Raw genomic sequence first — 6,000 nt, 5'->3', positions numbered from 1 at the left:
TCTCTGCATGCTCGCCAACATTTATTGTTTCCTGTCTTGTTAATTTTAGCCACTCTGACCAGTGTGAAGTGCTATCTCATTGTGATTTTTATTTACATATATATATATACACACATAGACACACACACAATGGAATATTACTCAGCCATCAGAAAAGATGAATACTTACCATTTACATCGACATGGTTGGAACTGCAGGGTATTATACTGAGCGAAATAAGTCAATCAGAGAAAGACAATTATATGGTTTCACTCATATGTGGAATATAAGAAACAGCACAGAGGATCATAGTGGAAGGGAGGAAAAACTGAGTGGGAAGTCATTAGAGAGGGAGAAAAACCATGAGAGACTTGTAACTATAGGAAACAAACTGAGGGTTGCTGGAGGGAAGGTGGGTGGGGGATGGGGTAACTGGGTGATGAGCATTAAGGAGGGCACATGATGTGATGAGCACTGGGTGTTATATGCAACTGATGAATTACTGAACTCTGCATCTGAAACTAATGATGTTCTATATGTTGGCTAATTGAATTTAAATTTTTTTTAAAAGGCCTTTTACACCCATATTTTCAAAAGATTCTCCAAATTTAGAGAGTGATCAAAAAGGTTATTTGATTATATTTACAGCTATCAATTCAAAGAGGAAACAGTGGACCAAAATATCTCCTAGGCCATCCTACAAATGATTGGGAAAAGGCCAATGTTCAGGGGTAAATAGAAGACAAAGTTAAATTGAATACTCAGAAAAAAGGCTTTTGTTAACGTACATTACATTAATAAATAACATAAATTATGATTTAAAAAAGAAATAATATCAGATTTTTTTAATCATAGGGTAAATGTTCAAGAAATTCCATTTTATTTGGAAATAGAAATATCCAAAGATACATTGTTCCCTTTCTCAAAAGAAAAATTGTTATCAACTGTTGGAACTTGATAGAAAATAGAAAAAGGAAAGCAAAAAAAACAAAAACAAAAACTCTCTCCTTTGATTCGAGCAAGTAGCAAGTCAAAATGCATCTAAAAGAAAAAAGAATCTTTTTTTGCTGTTTAAAATAAAAACTGAAAGTGAAGTAGGCAAGTGAAGACGTTTTTATGAGGAATAAATATGCATCTGATAGCTCAAAAAGGTGAAAATGAAAATGCAATCAGTTCTCTAATGAATTAATAGGTACAGCTGGGACTCTCATGTTACTTTATATGAAATAGCTAATGAGCAGAAGAGAAGTTGCCAAAAACAGGGCAGTCAGCACATTCCAGAAACTCACTTGCTTTTTAAAAGGCATTATAAATAGCACATGGCTGTTTCTTCAAAATCAACATATTTTCCTTTTCCTTCTACATTTAGAAGAAATTGTTAGGGTCTTATTTTTTTTTTCTATCTAGAGAAATAATGGTAACACAGAAAGCTTAAAACTACACATTTTATACATCATATTTGCACATGTTTCTACTTTTCTTAATTTGTATTGCTTTTAAAGAGCTCTTTTGTCCATCCCAGGAGAATGACACTTCTAAGACCCACTTCATTAACAAATGTGGGAGTCACACTCAGATGTTGGCAGGATCCGGTAAGTAATTTAAGAGAGCAGAGTTCATTCTCTGGCATACAGGGAGTAGGTTCCCCATTGAAGAGTAACTCTTCTTGGCTTCAGTTGTTTGCAGACATGTGGGAATAAAGACATGATATTGCTTGATTATTGAGTTTTCAAAGTGTTATCCAACTGTTTACTTAGAACCTTCTGACTTTTAAATGTTGACCCCTAAGTCAAACAATTTCAAATATTAGGAAGCCTTAGTAAAATATGTGTTGTGGCAGATGACTTGAATTAGTTATAAGGCTAGTACTATAGTACTTCCTTAGTGGCAAATCCTGAGCTAATCCCTGGTTCCTTAGCTGAGTGACTCCTAAGTGAGAGACTCATGACCATAACTAGTCAAACACACTCTCTGCTATGAATTTGAAATATAATAAGACAGGGGCGCCTGGGTGGCTCAGTTGGTTAAGCGACTGCCTTCGGCTCAGGTCATGATCCTGGAGTCCCTGGATCGAGTCCCGCATCGGGCTCCCTGCTTGGCAGGGAGTCTGCTTCTCCCTCTGACCCTCCCCCCTCTCATGTGCTCTCTCTCTCTCTTTCTCTCTGTCTCAAATAAATAAATAAAATCTTTAAAAAAAAAAGAAATATAATAAGACATACTCTTTTGGGGGTGGGGGTGTGTAACAAATCATCTTATAAAGCAGCAACAAAAATATTAAGGTTCAATAACTCTAGGGGAGCATTGATTTCTAACACTCTTCAAACTTTTTAGGTGACTCCAGTAGTTTTTCTCATAAATATAGTTTCATTATTTTCCCCCTTGGATAGCCAGAGTTGAGTTTGTTGCTTGAATGGAAAACAAAACAAAACACAACAAATCAACAAGAAAACCTTAATTAAGATGAAAATCAATCTTTTTCTTTTCATCCAACTCCTTCCCTCTACTCAAATGGTTTTCAACTGGGTTTCTAGGGGTGTTTAGATGGAAGGATCAATATTTTTGGTTGTCAATGTAATTAGGGGAGGCAGGTGCCATTGATATTCAGTGTTTTAGGGGGTGGGGTTTGCAGAAATCCCAAGAATGATAAATATCCTGAAACAAGAGGCCCAGTTCTATACATAAAGATTTGTATCTTTCAAACACCAAAAGAAATACTGCTTCAATTTTTCCTAGAAGATTCCAAGAGGTGTGCCATGATGCGCCTAAACTCAATCATGTTATTTGAATCCAAGATGTCAACTTGAAGCTTTTCATTTGTCTTCACACACTTGCCCTTGTTTTCAAGTGTTTACAATATGCAAGAAGTTAATATTAAGTATCCTGGAATACTTTCCTTAGAAGGAAAAATAAAACCTAGATAGTCTCAAGAATCTTATACCCAGAGTTTATGCTGTCTCCCTATTGCCTGCCAGCTCATACAGAACGAAATCCTCTATATCACCTCTTTCTCTCTTATGTCATCACTTAAGAGAACCATGAAACTTTTCTCACTGTTCATTACCATTTCTGAAATCCCCACTAAAAGAAAATCGAAATTTCCCCCCAAATGGCCTCCACCTGCGATTTAGGTAGGTAGTTAATAATTTTTACTGCTAAAAGAGCATAAAAACCATCTCCATTAGAGAAAGTGTTTAATACATGTACATATAGAAATTTATATATATGTATATATATTTATACACACACACACACACACATTTTGGTTCAGAGCTTGTTGGAAGCCTTGAAGAGTGTGCAGAATTTGTGAGAAGTGTCTTATAGATGTTTAGTAGTTTGCATTGTGTGAACTCATTGATAAAGCTAAGTAAACCAAGAATCATTTGCTCTTCTTTCTTATTCAAATTAAGCTGCTTTCTTCAAATCTACCAATCCCATCTTCTGTAGCAGGCCTGGTGAACATGTTTATTGAACATCTGCCATATGCCTGAAAACACCTTTGAATTACAGGAGCTATTGGTCATCAATAGAACCATGATTAGCTCATTAGTCATCAATAGCGCTATGATAGTCACAAATGCACTGATGATGGAATATTTTTAGCATGGTTTTAAGAGGTGGGGAGAATATTTTAGGAGAGCAGACCTTGATGTTATCAAATATTTTGTAATTTTGGGGGGCACCTGGGTGGCTCAGTCGGTTAAGCATCTGCCTTCAGCTCAGGTCATGATCCCAGGGTCCTAGGATCTAGACCCGTGTTGGGCTCCCTGCTCAGCAGGGAGTCTGCTTCTTTTCCCTCTGCCTCTTCCTCTCCCCTCCCCCACTTATGCTCTCTCTCTAGCCCTCTCAAATAGAGTCTTTAAAAAATATATATTTTTTAATATTTCTCTTCTTTATTACCATTGTACCGTGAATACTTGTTTATTTAGAAAATTGCAACTTTCCTAGATTTGTGAGCTGCACAGGGCAATCAGCTTATACCTCCATGTCTAGGCAGCTTGCTTAGCACATAGTAAGTACTTAATAAATGCTTATGAATGAACATATGGAAAATAATTCTAAATTATTATTTTAATCAACTTTCTTTATAATTCAATGACTTCCCAGGTTTTCATTTTTTTCTTTCTAATTTTTATTTAAATTCTATTTAGTTAACATACAGTGCAATATTGATTTCAGGAGTAAAATTCAATGATTCATCACTTATATACAACACTCAGTGCCCATCATATCAAGTGCTCTCCTTAATACCCATCACCCATCTAGCCCATCCCCCACCTACCTGCATCACCTGTTGGTTTATTCTCTGTCTTTAAGAGTCTCTTAATGGTTTGTTTCCCTCTCTCTTTTTTATTTCCCCCTCCTGTATGTTCATCTGTTTTGTTTCTTAAATTCCACATATGAGTGAAATCATATGGCATTTGTCTTCTGATTCACTTATTTCACTTAGCATAATATTCTCTAGCTCCATCCACGTCATTGCAGATGGCAAGATTTCATTCTTTTGATGGCTGAGTAATATTTCATTGTATATATATACCACATCTTTATCCATTCAGCAGTCAATGAACGCTTGGGCTCTCTTCATAGTTTGGCTATTGTTGATAATGCCGCTATAAACATCAGGGTGCATGTACCCCTTCAAATCTGTATTTTTGTATTCTTTGGATAAATACCTAGTAGTGCAATTGCTGGATTGTAGGGTAATTCTATGTTTAACCTTTTGCAGAACCTCCATACTGTTTTCCAGAGTGGCTGCACCAGTTTGCAATCCCACCAACAATGCAAGAGGATTCCCCTTTCTCTGCATCCTTGCCGGCATCCGTTGCTTTTTTTTTTTTTTTTTAATCTTAGCTATTCTGAAAGATGTGAGGTGGTATCTCATTGTGATTTTGATTTGTATTTCTCTGATGATGCGTGATGTTGAGCATTTTTCATGTGTCTGTTAGCCATTTGGATGTCTTCTTTGGAAAAGTGTCTATTCATGTCTGCTGCCCGTGTCTTAACCAGATTATTTGCTTTTTGGATGTTAAGTTTGATAAGTTCTTTATAAATTTTGGATACTAACCCTTTAACAGATACATCATTTGCAAATATCTTCTCCCATTCTATTGGCATTTAGTTTTGTTGATTGTTTTATCTTGATGATGACTTCCCAAGATTTTCTACTATACTTGGAGCACTGGGTAGATGACTATGTCTGGCAACTGTATCTTTCACAGAAAGAAAAGAACACAGGAGAGAAAGGAAGAGAAAGGAAGAGGGGAGGGGAGGGGAGGGGAGGGGAGGGGAGGGGAGGGGAGAGGAGAGGAGAGGAGAGGAGAGGAGGGGAGAGGAGGGGAGAGGAGAGGAGAGGAGAGGAGAGGAGAGGAGGGGAGAGGAGAGGAGGGGAGAGGAGAGAGGGCAGAGAGAAACTTGACTTCCCATTCTTTAGTTAATTTAATTAATTGAAGTAGTTCTGTAAGACTGTGCCTAGGGCACTCATGACATCTCATTCCTTAGCTTAGCAAAATTGACAGCCAGAACTAGGCTGTGATGAATGCATGGAGGGAAATTCATTTCTTAAAGACAGGATGATTTGTTGCACTTGATGTAAAATTCTTTAAAAACTTCTAAAATTTCTAAGCGAAAACCTGAGGTAAGCCCAGAATTATGGGAACACAGTTTACAGGAGATTCCTACACTTTTAACCAGAATCCAAAACATGATGTGCCCACTTGGGATATGGGTTACCATTTGTTACCAAAGATTATCTGTAGTACAAGGCACTGCTAAGGAGTGGGAAGCAGCAGGTAGTTTGGAGACAGATAAAATTAGACTGCTTCCTGACTTTGTCACTTACAATGTACAGAAAATCTTAATGTTGCAGAGCTTAGTTTACACATTTTTAAATATACTAATGATTATAACATCTATCTCAAGTGATTTCTATACTGAAAGACTGAAAAGTGCTTTGCCAGGTGGCTGACACACAACAGGTGTTCAAATACATTAATTCTCTTCCCCCATTGAAGTCAGGACAG

The 6,000-nt window shown here is 37.0% G+C and overlaps 1 long non-coding RNA gene across 1 annotated transcript in view; it reads right to left on the bottom strand.

Moving 5' to 3' along the window:
- Positions 1-812: 812 nt before the first annotated feature.
- The window catches only part of LOC118006233, a 42,803-nt gene continuing 37,615 nt past the window's right edge, over positions 813-6,000 (bottom strand). The window contains exon 9 of the long non-coding RNA XR_004678004.1: positions 813-1,650. This is a non-coding gene — a long non-coding RNA (uncharacterized LOC118006233). The remainder of the gene's footprint in view (positions 1,651-6,000) is intronic.

This window comes from Mirounga leonina, unplaced genomic scaffold, assembly GCF_011800145.1.
Source record: "Mirounga leonina isolate KUSES-001 unplaced genomic scaffold, KU_Mleo_1.0 Mir_95, whole genome shotgun sequence".
Classification (NCBI taxonomy): domain Eukaryota; kingdom Metazoa; phylum Chordata; class Mammalia; order Carnivora; family Phocidae; genus Mirounga; species Mirounga leonina.
Note: the sequence above shows the minus strand (reverse complement) of the source record. Positions and strands in the feature narration are given on the sequence as shown.